General features: G+C 40.5%; 1 long non-coding RNA gene across 2 annotated transcripts in view; it reads right to left on the bottom strand.

Annotated features, from left to right (window-relative positions):
- The window catches only part of LOC149261201 (uncharacterized), a 35,349-nt gene extending 19,307 nt beyond the window's left edge, over positions 1-16,042 (bottom strand). The window contains exons 1-2 of one of the 2 annotated variants that reach the window (XR_016258414.1): positions 15,554-16,042; positions 14,773-14,960 (exon numbers count right to left, since the gene is read on the bottom strand). This is a non-coding gene — a long non-coding RNA (uncharacterized LOC149261201). Of the gene's footprint in view, positions 1-14,771; positions 14,961-15,553 lie in introns of those variants that run through there. The other variant, XR_016258413.1, reaches the window with a different exon arrangement.
- Between the last annotated feature and the right edge of the window lie 220 nt (positions 16,043-16,262).

Genomic DNA, 16,262 nt, shown 5'->3' with positions numbered 1-16,262 from the left:
ATTTGAGATATCTTCAAGGCACAATCTCTCATTGAGATACACTACGGGAAATGTGAAGTTGCATAATTATTCTGATGCTGATTAGGCAGGCAGTGTGGAGGATCGCTAGAGCACTTTTGGGTGCTGGTTCTCTTTAGGTTCTGCTTGATACCCTGGATGAGCAGGAAGCAGAAAACAGTTGCTTTGAGCACCATTGAGATCGAATACATTGCTACGAGTATGATCTTGTGTGAAGTTGCTTAGTTGTGGAAGCTCTTCAATGAGTTGTTTGTACACATGATGGATACTACCGTGATCTTTTGTGTCAACTAGAGGGGGGATTCGATTATTGAGGAATCCTGTATTCTATGATCGCTCTAGCATATAGACATCAGGTACCACTTTATCTGGGATATGTTACATCAATGAGCAAGAAGGCTCCATCGCATTGGGACTGATGTGCAGGTCGCAGACATTCTGTCGAAGCCCCAGGGAAAGGTCAAATTTGTGACTTTTCGAAAATGACTTGGAGTCGTTGAGAGACCCTCTTATGAGGGTCTTGTATGATGCATGCATTAAGCTCTAGGAGCTCCAAGGGGCTTGGGGTACTTCTTGGAGCAACAAGCGACCATAAGGCGACTCACCCTCCCCTAGTGGTGCGTTGTGTACAAGGTGAATGGTTCAGCCTTCCCTTGTGATACCTCGTGGCGACTTATGGACAGGATGAGTGGTTCTCCTGTCGAGGCATCCTACCCATGCAGTCTGGGACTCATGGGGAGTACCTCTCATTTGGCCAATGAGTAGGGAAATGGGGTTAGAGACCATAGTAGTACTGATGGACGCATCATTTATCTACCATACTCCCTATGTTAGGATGACCGACATTGATCTGGGATCAATTGGAACTGACTTTGGGTCAGTAAGAGTGATATAGCTCACTCTCTCTTGCAACTGATCTAGGATCAATATGAGTGGTTTGAGACACTCTCTTGTGATATTGATCTAGGATCAATGAAATTGACTTCGAGTCAGTAAGATGTTGAAAATAGCAACAAGAAATGCTAAATATAGAAGTGCTAAATTTAGTACTGCTATAAATAGCATTTCGGGATACCTTCCTATTTTATTTAGTCCCTAAACTAAAATAGAGAAGTAAAAATTCGAATTTGATCTTAGCAGCTATTTGTAAAATAATTAATTAATTCATCTTGAGTTAATTAGTTGTAGAAAATCAAACATGAAGTCTATGTGGGGACATGCAACCGTTTCTCCATTGATTTAGGAATTTATCCATCAATTAAAGAGATAATGATGAGTTGTAATATTGAGTTGTAATTAGATGGCTCAGTTAACTGAGTCGAGTCTAGTTAGATTAGTTCCAACAGTTTGTGGCACTGATTGTGAGTTCAGTTAGTTAATGCATGCATGCATGTAACTGCTGCACTTCAGATAACTGAATATTCTCTCATAAATAACTCATGCATGTCAGTTCAGACAAAGACCCAGTTGAGATCAGATGGAGGGACAGTGTACTATCAGTTGCAGGAATATTCCATTGTGAATATCTCTTGCATGCAGAAGGAATTCATTCCTTGAGGATTGCGCAGTTACTTCTTCAATTTTTGTGAGTGTGACGAGGCCAATTCACACATGTGGCATCATTGGACCCCAAGAAAAACTATGCAAGGAAATAGGAGGCTTGGAGGGTTGAGGAAAGGCATATCTTGTGTCTACTTAGTCTGTGAGCTGTATTGTTTGATTGCAGAGAGAGCAGGATAGCTTGAGAGTTGATTCTTTTGGTAACTTGAACATATTTTCCACTTGTATGATAATACAAAGATTGGGGTTTTAGGCTGAGGCTTTCCCCGAGTTATTCTTCTGTGTTCATGTGTGTTTGAATTCTCTTCCTCTGTTATATGAGTTCTATTTGATCTTGCTCATATTCTATTAAGCTTCAGCAAAGTTTGTTGTAGAAGTAGATCTTGTATTTTGCTTTAGTATATTGCATAATTTGTTGATCTACAGTGGGAATTTCTACATAAGAGTGATATAAATCACTCTCTTTTGGAACTGATCTAGGATCAGTAAAAGTGGTATGACACTCTCTCTTAATATGGGACTGACTTCTAGTCAGTAGAGAATGGTATGAGATGTTCTCGATCAGTTCTTCTTCTTCATGGTTCAGCAGAGCAGAGCAGTGCAGGGCACTGATGGCAGAGATAGTACAGTCTGGCAGATGGATCAGCGGATGAAGTTCTCCCTAGTTGAGAAGGAGTGTTAAAATTGGAAACTAGGGCCAAACTCCATGTGGGTCATTTTATTTATGGCAGCTGATATTTTTCTTGGATCCCTCTCATCGAGAGGTGTAGGATTGATATAAAGATCATTCGATTCTGATAAGTATTCATGGAGATATGAATTTATTTGTGTTAATGGGACAATTTTTCAAGGTCGGCCAGCGACCAAATAACCCCCACATGTGCTCAACGTTATATTATAAAAGGAGGTGACTTGAGAGTCATTTTCACACACTTCACTCTTGATTTCTCTCCACTCGCTTTGGGTTTTAGTGGAAGATAAATCTAGGAGGATGAAGCCCTAGACGCAGGAGGAAAGGAGGCTAATCAAGCTACCTTAGCCGCAGTCCTAAAGGATGGTCTACCCATAGTCTTCGAGAGAAGATCACTGATTCTATAAGTTGCCTAAAGGATGTCTAGATGCAGTCCAAGCATGGAGATATAACATGGTCGAGGAGGCCTGCACACACTATCATTATACACAGGTCTATCTTTCCCTAGCCACAGGTCTATCTTGCCCTAGCCGCAGGTCTATGATACCCTAAACGAAGGTCATTTCAGGTGACCGGATTGTTGGAAGGAGGTCCGAGAGGGCAGGCTGCTAGGCCGAGTAGAGGAGGAGCTTAATGCTGGCAATTAGGTCACTGTCTGGGCAAGTTTTGGAGGAGGCCGAAGGCTACATCAAGCTAGGCTGCAAGCCATAGCAAGCTGTTGGAGTTCTAGGGTTGCGTTGAGGTGGACAACCCCTTTAAAGGACAATGTGGCATGGGAGGAGCCTCTCCAAGGCAGGTCACAGCCCTTGAGGGCTAGTCTAGCTGACTGTGTGTTGGGTTAAGGGCAGTGGTACAAGCCCTAACCATAAGTGCAGGCACAACAGTGCAAACAGTGGTGTACAACATTCTTGGAGCAGCAGTTGTGATGTGAGTTGGAACCATTCTTTGGGTCAATTTGGATCAGATTGTTGGGCAGTCTGTGGGAGCCAAAATTGGTGGCTTAACATAGCAGCAATGGTACTTAGGACAACATGGTACATGGGACAACAAGTACATGGTGCAGCAATGGTACTTGGGACATCAATGATACTTGGTGCAGCAAGTACATGGTGCAACAATGGTTCATCGTGGAGCAATGGTACGTGGTGGAGCATTGGTACAACAATGGGAGTTGCAACAAGTACATGTTGTACAGTGCACATAGGAGCAGCAATGCATAGCATAGCTCAGCATAGTACATCAATACAATGATGGGTACAGTCATGGTTAGTGAAGCATGATGAGATGCAACATAGTAATGATGGGTGCAGCATGATGATGAGAAGCACAATGATGGGTGCAGCATAATGATGAGGAGAATAACAATGATGGGTGAAAATGGTGATGGAGTCACCTTGGAGAATCAGTTGAAGCAGCATGTCTTCAACTGAGTTCAGCTACCTCATGTATCATCTTCTTAAAGATGATCTATGCTCTTATTTAGATAAGTCGAAGTGTTGATTTCTGTTGTATATGAACTATCTCTCTCTCTCTCTACTAAACTATTGAAGAACATATAAGAAGAATTAATCAAGGGTTTCCCCACATTAGGGTTTGTCCCTAGCTAGCACCACATCTTGTGTCCTCTTGTCTTGCCTTGTCTTCTGCGATTTATGTTTATGTTCTATTTGCAATTTACTATTATGCTGATGTGATTGCTAATTTGGAAAAGATATTGAAGCTAACTGTGAAAATTCAAATAAATTGCTCTAAGCATAGAACATACCTAAAATTAACAATTCACATATTTAATGCACATTGTTTGATGCTACCAACAGAATTTTTTATTTTTGTTTCTCGGGTAGGTACTTCTGCACAAGCCCTTATGTCTAGGCATACAAAATTCCAATGTTGTTAAAAGCGCGATCGGGATTAAATCGGCGCGGGGAACGAATCGGAAAAAAGCGGGAAAAAATCGTTTGGTACAAAAATATTCATTTTTTTTCATTTTTTTTCAATTTTTTTAATATCTAAACCATCTACAACATAAAATAAATACATTGACACATAAATATGATAAAAAAACTAATATATAAGATGTTTAATATCATTTCTAGCGCTAAAATTACACATAACATTGAATCATGTCCTGAATAGTAAGTCCCAACTCAGCCTCAAAATATCAACAAAAAATATGATAATGTATCTCATCATGTCATAGTGTCATATACAATAAAATGAATGTCTAATCCTATTGATTTCCTCTGCCCCTCTTGCGAGAAAATGCCACAGCTTTCCCTTTCCCTCTAGATGTAGATGCTGGTGCCCGTGCAGGTGGAAATGGCAGTGGAGTCTGATGTGATCTAGACGTTGAAGAACTAGAAGTAGGAGCTATAGGAGGTAGACCACGTCCTCTACTGGTGGCAGGGGTAGCCCGGGCAGGTGGTGTCACCTGGAAACATTACAATCTCCCAATCCTGAAATCCTGAAAAACTGATAAGTCTGTTGGATTTTAAATGAAATCTAAAATTCTACTTTCTCCATATGAAATCCAATGAGGCTGGAACCACTCTCAAACATCCTGAGTCATTTCATGGTAATGTTAAAAATTAAAGTAAAAGGATGAAAATGAAGATTAAGGAGAATGTCACTTTTACTTTAAGAATTTAACATTACCATGAATAGCATATCCATACTAGGCCTAGACTTGATCATTAAGCTACCCCACTCAAAAATTATTTGTTTCTTTCAAAAAACATTGCATGAAAAAACCCAAAAAAAGTTATAAAACTATGTTGTCCTGAGCCCCCCCGATTTTTTCGTTAAAAATCGCGCTTTTTTCGAAAAAATCGCGATTTTTTCAGTAAAAATCGGCAAAAAAAAAGTAGGCGATTTTTTCGTATAAAAATCGCGATTTGATCGGCACGCTGAAAAAATCGCGATTTTTTCATTAAATCGCGATTTTAACAACACTGCAAAATTCGCCCACATTTTTCTTAGAAGACTTGCTCAAGTGCGAGCAAGTTGCTAATGTAACTTAAACTAAGTCTTAAGTAAAAAAAACATATATATATATAGATTTTAACAGAAACAATTGAGTTTTATTTATAAGAAAAAGTTGGACATGCCAAACAACCTCGAATACAGACAAATGCGAGAATTTTGGCTCAATAGAGTCCTCCTATTCTGGCTTTTGTATCAGAGATTAGCTGCTGCTTTTGACACATTTTGTACGCTGACTAATCCTTGCTTTGTTGTTGACGACTTAGTGTCTTGTCTTACATTTCCTCTTTTCTTTGATACTTTGGTACTTTCCTGGATTAAGTTAAAACCCACCTAAACTATGTTCCACGGGCCAAAATACAAACCCGCATAAATTAAAATGAATTTATTTATAACCTGTCTTCTCCATCGTACCCGGCCCCACTTCAGGGTTAACCCCCGCCGTAATCAAAACGCGGTAGCCATCAAATCTTCTCCCACCCAGATCCCATGTATATCGCGTCCATTGCTTTCCGATCCTTAACTCCTCAGGAGCGCACGATATGGGCGGTTTTGTATTGCCACGCGTCAGCCCCTGAGTGGCATCGCGTCCGTTTCATAAAAAATTGTCGAGCAGCCAAGAGCGGTGCGATGAAATGCACTTACCACTCCCAGCGAAATAACTCCCATCCTTTTGCAATGCATGATCGCTATCAGATCAACCCCGCCCAGATCCGATGCTTATCGCGTCCCTCGTTGTTCGAGCTTTAACCTGATCCCATCTTTGTACCCGGCCCCACAACAAGGATAAGACCCCACCATGAATAGCACGCGCTAACCATCAGATCTTCCCCCGCCCAGATCCGACGCTTATCGCATCCAATTGTTGTCCGACCTTTATCACCACAGGAGCACGCGAAATGGGTGGTTTTGTCCTGCCACGCGTCAAGTCATAAGACACATCGCGTCCGATTCGTGAAATACTGCCCAGCAGCCAGAAGCGATGCAATGAAAACCGCTTACCACTCCCCGCATCTTTAACCCCCCACCTTTTCTAGCGCGCGATGACCATGGGATCATCCCCTACCCTGAGCCAACGCATCTCGTCCATCAAAACCGTCCTCTGTATGAAATCCATTTTGCGCCCTGTTATTACTCCCATTATTGTTGGCCCATGCAGAAAGCCGAAAACCTGTCGAGGAGTGAGCCAGCCTTTGTTCTGCGGGATTCTATCCTTGATCGACTCTCCTTGCCTGTTAAGGAATTGGGTGCCTTTCAGCTTCTTCATCATTGTTCACCAACATACCTTGAGCTAGAAGACATCCTTTGTTAGCCATTATATCAGCTTCCTTGTTATGAGCTCGCAGGACATGGTAGAATGAGCAAGATGTGAAGTTTTGAATCATCTTTCTTATTCTTTCTAGGATCTTGTTCAAAGTAGGGCTATTGAGTTGGTCGCCCTTATTAATGGTTTTAATCAGGATTTCAAAGTCCCCGAAGATTTGAAGTTTTTCCCCTATGTTCCTTTGAGCCAGCTGACACGCTTTGAGCAGTCCTAGGATCTCGGCCTAGTTGTTGGTGCTTTGTCCTAGTCCCCAACTATAGTTGTCATGTTTTTGTCCATCTGTGGAGTAAATTATTCCTCCTGCCCCTGATATCCCTAGGTTTCCTATGGAGGCTCCGTCGAAGAAAATCGTGACTTTTCCTTAATTTTTCCACCATTTTTTAAAATCTGTCTTAGAGATCCGGAGACGTGACTCTGAATTATGGCTAGTCAAGGAGATATTCTTCTTGATGCTTGCCCGTCTTAAGGATTCTCCTAGCCAGCTGAGCTCTTCAGGGAGTAGGGACTTGTCTGACTTATGAGGTCTATTTTCAAAAGTTTCCAACAGCAAGGCTTTGGCCTTGGCAGTGACTGTGTTGGTAGATTGAAGTCGGTTGTTGAAGATGGCTTCATTCCTAGCCAACCAGATTCCCCAGCAGATATATTTTGGGATTGCATTCCAGATTTTTGTCCAAGTTGAGCTGTTGTTCAAAGAGTGTGGATAGTGATCTTTCCAAGTTGCGAAAAGACTAACCACTGAAGATTGTTGAGGGATTTGGGCGTTGATCCCCATGATTGCTTGCAACCAGACCTCTTGAGTAAAGGGGCAGTCTATGAATAGGTGATTGATCATTTCCTGGTCCTTGCAGCAGAGAGGGCACCTGTGTGGACCAATGATTCCTCTTTTCTCTAATTTTTCCCCAATGAGGGTCCTTTTGTGCATGAGAGTCCAGCAGAAGAAGTTGAATTTTGGGAGTCCAAATGGGTCCCAAACATGCTGCCAAAGCTTTTTAGTATGGATCTGATGTTGTTGTTCTTGGAGAGCTACAAAACCCAACCGAGTTGAGTAAGTTCTGGTCTTCCCCCAACCCCACTTGTCCCTCGAATGCAGGTGCACAGGAGCCAGACCAATGATTTTATCCAATAATTGATGGAGTTGAGGGAGCATCCAATCAGGGGGGTGATGTAGGTCCCAGTTACTCCAGTTCCCTGCTGAATCCCATGTGCAAATGTTAGCAAGTTTGTGGATACCTTTTTGGATGAGCCAGTTATGCAAGTCTGCTATATCTGGTGCAAGACTTAGGGGTTGGAGACCCATGATCTTGTCCTCCCACAGTCTAATTCTTTTCCCATTTCCTGGAATTTTGTAGAGTTGTTCTTTGAAGAATTTCCAGCCTTGGCTGCACAACTTCCACAGCGTGGTTCCTTTGTGTGAAGCTCCTTCATCCATATTCTTTATTGAGAATCTGTGCAAATATTTTTTAATTTGAACTTGACTTACAGGGTGTCTTTGGTTTGAGAAGAGTTTCCAAAGGATCTTCCCTCCCATTGCCAGATTGGCCAACACAGGATCTCTTACATGAAGTCCACCTTCAGATATTGGCATTTTCACTATGTCCCAGCTTACTATATGGAATTCTTTTTGGTTCCCCTTTCCTCCTTGCCATAGAAAATTTTGAATCAGCTTTGCTAACTAATCGGTGATCATTTTTGGAGCTAAGAGGAAAGAGGCCTGGTAGATAGGAAGGGATGAGAGGACTGACTTGACCAGAGTGAGCTTCCCAGTTGTGGTAAGCCACTGTCCGCCCCAAGCAGTCATTTTTTCCTTGATTTTTCTGATAATTTCCATCCAATGAGGGGCCTTAGTAGTACCCAAGGTTAAAGGCAGACCAAGATACTTGATTTTTTCCCAAGAGTCATATCTGGTGAAACCCAAGGCTTGGGCAATCCCGAGTATAGATTGCTGGTCTACAGCCCTGTCGTACGTTGCACTTTTTCTATTATTGACCATAGCTCCGAAGACTCTGCAGAAGCTTTGGATTACTCCATTGAAGGCTCTTGCTATTTTAATAGAGGCTCCTCCCAAAAGGATAGAGTCGTCTGCGAACAAGGCATGATTGATTGGGATTGTTTCGGGTATCACCTAATGCCAGGAAGTGTCCCATTGAGCTTCTCATCAGAGAGCTTTCAGCTTAGAGATTTTGCCATCAGAATATATAGGAAGGGGGACAGAGGGCAGCCTTCCCTGATTCCCCTTGAAGCTTTGAAGTAGTTTGTCGGTCTACCATTTACTAGAGGGGCTATCCAAGGTTCTCCAATGCATGCTTTAATCAAATTTACAAATTCAGAACTGAAACCAAATGCAGAAAGAACTTGGAGAAGCAAGGAATGTCTTACTCTATCGAAGGCATTCGCCATATCCAGTTTGATGAGCATACCTTGCTCTTTGCGTTGGTGGCTGGAATGGATGATTTCCTATAGGCTGCACCAATATCATATTGTCCAAGATATGCCTGCCTTTGAAAAATCCTCCTTGATTGGGAGAGATGAGTTTTCCAGCAGAGGTTTTAATCTATTAGCAAGTAGCTTGGTGAGAATTTTGTAGGACGCGTTGCAAAGCGAGATTGGTCTGAATCTGTCGAATGTCTTCGGGTTGGCTTCTTTGGGAATTAGGGCTAGGAAGGTGGAGTTTGTGCTTCCTCCCACTTTAACTTTTCGAAGGAATCCTTCGATCATTTGGTAAAAATCAGCCTTGATGATATCCCAACAGAGTCTATAGAAGTGTATTGAGAATCCATCAGGTCCTGGGGCTTTCTTTGGTTCCATCTTCCATAAGACATTGCTAATTTCTTCTTCATTGAATGGCTTCAGGAGAGTTGCATTGTCCTCCTCGTCAACCATCCTTGGGACGTCCTTGAGGAAGTCTTGTGCTTCCTCATTATCCTCCACGCCTTCTTCTTTGAACAACAGTTGAAAATGAGAGGTTGTTGCCTCTTTTATCAGAGTTGTGCCTTTAAGAACAGTCCCATCTGGCAAGGTAATTTCAATAATGTGGTTTCTTGAGAGGTGGGTCCGAATTTTCTTGTGGAAGAAGGTTGTATTCTTGTCTCCAGACACAAGCCAGAGATTGCGTGACTTGAGCCTCAAATATTCCTCCTCTTCTCTAAATGTCCGGAGGGTGCTGATTTGGTGTTCTTGCTCCCTATGAATTTTTGCTCTAGTTATGTCTTGGGTCTCTAGGCCCATTTGGAGATCCAGCAACTGCTTTGTGCTCTGTTTTCTTTGGGTAGTGGGAGAGACTGTGGCTTCTTTATCCATTGCTTCAATGCTGTTTTGGTGGCTTTTATCTTTGGGTGATCCAAGAACATGAATGGACCATGCCTCATTCACTGTATCCAGAAAACCTTCTCTGTTTGCCCATTGTGGGTTGAACCGAAAGAGGATTGGTCCCAGGTTTTCTTCTTCTTCCATCAAAAGGAGGATGGGTTTATGGTCTGAGTTCCAATTTAGCGGAATTTTTGTGGTAATGATCATCTTCTCGGAGAGGAAGGAACTCTAGAGAAGGAATTTGTTGAGCCTGGTTGAGATATGCTCCTCCCCTATTATGTTATTTGTCCAGGTGTATAACCATTTTTCTGGCTTGTTGTATCGGGTTTTCCACTAAGGGGAGGAAGCGATCCCTACTGCTGGTTCCTCCTCTTTTTTCCTTTGGGTCTAGGATTAGATTGTAGTCTCCGGCAATAATTATATTATTGAGGGAGTAAGCTTCCAAAAAATCAGTTAGGGTTTGCCAGCATTGTTCCTTTTCTACATAGAGGACAGGAACATAGAGATTAAAGAGAGCAATGTTTATCTTACTTGATACGTGTCAGAGTTCGGTGTAAATCCAATGTTGCGTCTGAAAGGAGCTCTCAAGCTAGAATTTGTTAGCCTCCCAAAGAGTGGCTAACCTTCCGCATGTACCTCTAGCACTTACTGCTTTTCCAGCTTTTGTTTTCCATTTTGCTTTGTTGAGTTCCAGAAGGGCTTCTCCTTCTATTTTAGTCTCTTGGAGCATGAGGATCTCGGGAAGTTCTGACTTTAATAGGCTCTTAACTGCTTCAGCTTTTGATGGGTTCCCCAGTCGATGGCTTGTAGAAGACCATGAACTCAAGTGCAATGCATAGGTGGCAGAGACACAAGGAACTATAGCACACAAGGGCTTGACACAATGGCCAGGATGGCACAGGTTGCGAAGTCTCAGAGTGGCTACAGATGATCATGCCGCAAGAAGTGTTCCATGTTGGGCATGATTAGGTCGCTACAAAACATTGTAGCCAACAAGGAGTCACTACGTAGGGGATATGCCGCAACAAGGTATGAGTAGAGATGTTGACAGAGTTCAGTGGGTAGAGCATGGTACGAAGGTCAGTACCAGTAATGAAGCCAACATCATTAGCGTAGGTCAACCGTTAGAGGGAGAGAGGCAAATCATACCAGTTGGGGGATTGGCAATAGACTTTGTGGGTGTCTCAAAGGACCGATAAAGACCCATAGCAGTGCTAAATGAACTTAGCACAAGAGCTATGGCAAGAAGCATTTGAGTGAAAGAACAAGGAGCAGGAGGCGCTGAAGGTTGAGCAGCTAAGAGGGAGACAACCTTTAGGTTCAAGTAGGGAGGAGCAACCAACAGATTCCTCCAAGTCTGTCCAAAGGATCTCGTGGTGCGAGATGACCTTACAAGATGTTTAAGAGCGGGAGGCTTCTAGGAACAACGCCAAGCCAAGTTGGACTTCAAGGGTCTTTCCAAACTAGCTAACAGAAAAGGCTTCCAGTTTAGAGTGAGCAACCAACACAGCAGATACTAGTGATAGTTCTAGGGGGCAGAAGTACCTCCCTCGCTAAGAGGAAGTGTTGATTTTTGTAGATCGAGTAGGTACTTCTGCACATGCCTTGTGTCTAAGTATGCAGAATTCGCTCACATTATCCTTAAAACACTTTCTCAAGTGTGAGAAAGTTGCTAATGTAATTTAGCCTAAGTCTGACTTACGAAAAAACACATATTAGTATGTTAGCTTATTAAGCTGAAAGAAACTTAGGAAAAGTAAAGCATTTTTCTTTCGTGATTTTGTTTTAATCTTAGCCGTTGATCTCGAGTGAGGCGAGATCTAATATTGGTCGTTAAATAACTTCGAGATTAGGGTTAGGGATTTAACTCAATGTAAAGTTATAAAAGCAAGGCTAGGGAGCGGTAGAAGACACACCATACAGCAACACTAGCCTCAGGAGGAGCAATGTGATACTCTAGAGTGTCGGATCTTGATCTCGAGTGAGGTGAGATCTAATATTGGTCATTACATAACTTTGAGATTAGGATTAGGGATTTAACTCAATGTAAAGTTATAAAAGCAAGGCTAGGGAGTAGTAGAAGACACACCATACGGCAACACTAGCCTCAAGAGGAAGAGTGTGATAATCTAGAGTGCCTAGAGATCCAAATCTGCCAAGGAGATTGAGCACCGATCTAGGGCAGATCTGCTAGATCAGATCTAGGGCATTTGTGTTTTTGTATTTTCTCAGTTGGGCCATCATCCCAGGATGGGAGCTCAAGTAACTTTGGATTATTAATGAAAAACAGTGATTGGGCATGACATGTTAGTGTCATTGTGAATGAGATCATTATATTCGCTTCCGCTAAATTTTATTGTGTTAGGTTTACAAGAATTCTAACAAGAATCAACTCTCCAAGATGATTAACGATTTAGTTCCACAAAGCAAAGACATGCATAATGATAGGACATTAATCACATTTATTTTGCAAATTCCATTTATTTCCCTAGTCTGAGTCATACTCTCCACCTTGCCAAGTCATTCTTACGTCTGAGTTGTGAGACTTAATTTAAGTATCTCCACAAGTTGAACCAGAGATTAAGAAGGGTTTCAACACCAATTTATTACGAGATGGGCCAGCCTGTTTCTGCTACCATAAGAAGGGTTTCAACAACACTTTATTACTAGATGGGCCAGCCTGTTTCTGCTACCAACTTCAACAAGATATGATTAAGAAGGGTTTCAACACCACTCTATTACTATACAGGCAAGCCTGTTTCTACTACCGACTTCAACACCACCCTGTTACTACACAAGCAATCCTATTTCTAATATCAACAAGTCACCCTTGAGTCTTGACTATAAATAAATTTTGAAGTTAAACACAAATTTTAGATAGCAGTTTCATTGGAATGAAAGAAAAAAACAATGAATGTTCCAATGAGCTATTCAAAGAAAGTATGTCATGCAACCAAAAAAATAATAACAAAGAAATGATATAGCTTTGGAACACAGACAGTGGTTTGAAATTGCATCGAGACGCTTGCTTTGACTGAAAAGTTAGAACAACAGATTGATTTGTCCCTAGACTCTTTATTTACCAAATAGGCCATAACGGCATAACCACTGTTGATGGACTATTAACATTCCGTGATTTTATTGGACTTGCTTCCATGTAATGCAACTCAAATTGCAGTGGGGAATTAGGAAAGAGAGTTGGATTTGCACAAAAAACACATGTAATTGCAGTGGGGAATTAAGAAAGAGAGTTGGATTCATGCAAAAAAAACATGTAATTGCAGTGGGGATAAGAAAGAGTTGGATTTGCACAAAAAAAAATCTAATTGCAGTGGGGAATTAAGAAAGAGAGTTGGATTTGCACATAAAAAAACATGTAATTGCAGTGGGGAATTAAGAAAAAGTGTTGGATTTGCAAAAAAAACACGTAATTGCAGTGGGGAATTAAGAAAGAGAGTTGGATTTGCACAAAAATAACATGTAATTGCAGTGGGGAATTAAGAAAGAGAGATGGATTTGCTAAAAAAAAACATGTAAAAATTACTAAAATGGTTGCTGGTTAATTCAAGGAAAAGGTTAAAGAAAAGGGAGGCAATGGGGAATTAAGAAAAAGAGTTGGATTTGCACAAAAAAACATGTAATTACAGTGGGGAATTAAGAAAGAGAGTTGGATTTGCACAAAAATAACATGTAATTGCAGTGGGGAATTAAGAAAGAGAGTTGGATTTGCTCAAAAAAACGTGTAAAAACTACTAAAATAGTTGCTGGTTAATTCAAGCAAAAGGTTAAAGAAAAGGGAGGCAGTGGGGAATTAAGAGTAAGAGTTGGATTTGCACAAAAAAACACGTAATTGCAGTGGGGAATTAAGAAAGAGAGTTGGATTTGCACAAAAATAACATGTAATTGCAGTGGGGAATAAGAAAGAGAGTTGGATTTGCTCAAAAAAAACATGTAAAAATTACTAAAATAGTTGCTGGTTAATTCATGGAAAAGGTTAAAGAAAAGGGAGGCGGAGTTTGTCGTATGTTCAAATTGATAGAACAATTGAGGACAGTAGATGATGTTCTGCAGTGAATTTTTATTATGATGTTAATGATGTTATGATGTTGAGATACAATTGAATCGTTAATGCCTTTTAATTTGAAGATTCAAGAGAACCCTTTTGACATAAGAAAGAAGGAAAAGCAAGTGATTGTGAACATCAGACATATTCCTTCCAATATGTAGTCATTTATCCTATGACATTGCAGTGCAGAGAATCCAACTACAAAAATGGCAAATCCTAAATGAGTTGTACACCAACAATGGATATTTCACCTTTCTCAGTAACAAAGTACTGAAATATGGAGGTGCCTAGACAATATACACATACCAAATAATCATTATAAACATGCACTTTCTAAATCAAGATTTAATTTTTATATGTGCCATTACACAAAACAAATAATCAGAACTAAAAATATGCACACGTACCCACGCATGCCTTCCAGATTGAAACCTCATATCTTTCATGAATCATGAGGCAACAACAGTGATCGATAAATGGATCATTTATAAATATGCTAATCAGAACAAAATAGATCTCATCCTTTGACATTAAAAATTGAATTACTAGGTGCAGTGTCACAGTGAAGAATTAACAATAATCATTGCTAAGATGCTTGGAATTTGATAAAAAGAAAAATGCACAGAAGTTGGACTAGAACCTCATCATTTATATACGCTTAAGTACAAAAGTGAAGTATCTAAGCTCAAGAGTCCAAGACCTCTATATATGTACAAATTAATTTGCATAGTCCTCTCATCCAAATATTTAAACAATAATTGAATTACCAAAAAAATGTTTATTCCTCATACTATGTGATCCAGAGCAACAGGGAAAAGTATATACCAGTATTGACAAATATAGAGAGATGCTTGCATATCGGTATAAGAACTCAAGATTGGAAAACAGATTTGCAGATATTGGCGTGGAACTCCATACTGTAAAGCATGTTTCCAATGAAAGACTCGGTAGATTTATCAATCAAATAGGTCCAAAGTTCAAACCAAATCCGTAAATCTAATGCCAAAAATTTTCTACACCACAGAAAAACAAAAATCAGTTAGGTAATGAACACAACAGCAAGGCATAAATTCACGTATATATAACACCAAAAACAGGCATAACACTGAATCACAAAAGCTAACATTCTGAAAGCCTCCATTATCGTGCCAAAATATTTTTTTTCTTGAAATTTCTTTGTGCAAGCTGACTAGATTAATAATGCTATGGAGTGACGTGGTAACATGGTAGAGCGCAATTTAAAAATTTCCGTTAAAGAGGGATGAAATGGATAAACTTAAGTGAAGGTAAAACGTCCCGTAGCTCTCGTTAAGGGTTCAAAAGGAAGGAAAAGCATGGAAAAGTTGTTAAAAAGAAAGAAAAGCAAGGAAAATCATGGAAAAGCTGTTCAAAAGAAGGAAAAGCATGGAAAGGGAAGGAAAAGCGTAGAAAAGTTGTTAACAGTTCAAAAGGGAACAAATGCATGGAAAAGCTATTAGGAAAAATATCCATTGAAAGGAAGTCCAAAATCTTAGATAAGAAGTTGGTTATATATAGCAAGCCTTGCAGGCTTTCCACACTATAATTGATCATTTATTGGATTATTAGCTTCAAAGACGCAACTTACCTGCTCAACGCTCTTCTGGGTCATGGAGATCAATGCTCTTCTAGATCATGAAGATCAGTGCTGCTCGTAAAACAATTTGATGTACCTACAGTGCTGCTTTTCTTCTAATTCCAGGTATTTATTTCCTCTATGTTGTGCTTTGTTCTGCTCTAATGCTTCCTCCAACCTTGCCTTATGGCTCTGCTCTTATGCTTCCTTCAACCTTGCCTTATGGCTCATTGATGTTTTATTGTTCATTAAATTCGTATTACCCTCCTCCCTCCACCTGTTTTACATTTATTTGCATGAACTTATTTCCTTTGCTTGAATTCACTGTTTTAAGCTTGTATAAAATCTTGGAAGCTTCTATCTGATGGGAACCATGATAGATAGATCGACCTCAGTTGGGGAAACCCAATCCAAACCCTTTTTGAACCCTAAACATCCTTCTTCTTGTAATTCTGGTGCTTTGCTCTTCTTCGTTCTTCAACCAACCATGAAAGAAACCCGTAGTCGAGCCCTGCATCGGCTCCTGCCAACAAATTGAATCACCCTCTCTTTATCTTCTTCATTACTTTAACCCCCTTCATCTGTATCCACCTGTTATTAATTTTAGTTTTTTCTTTCTAATAAATTTAGTTCTTTCTGTCTCTCTCTCTGTTTTTTTCTACTCAAACCCAAGCATTGCTTGCTTGAATCTATTCTTGAATAAACTCATCGAATATTTTGT

The sequence above is a fragment of the Pinus tabuliformis genome, chromosome 6 (assembly GCF_031772625.1).
Source record: "Pinus tabuliformis cultivar Carrire ecotype Pingquan chromosome 6, CPIR1, whole genome shotgun sequence".
Taxonomy (NCBI): domain Eukaryota; kingdom Viridiplantae; phylum Streptophyta; class Pinopsida; order Pinales; family Pinaceae; genus Pinus; species Pinus tabuliformis.
This window is presented reverse-complemented; position numbering and strand designations above follow the sequence as displayed.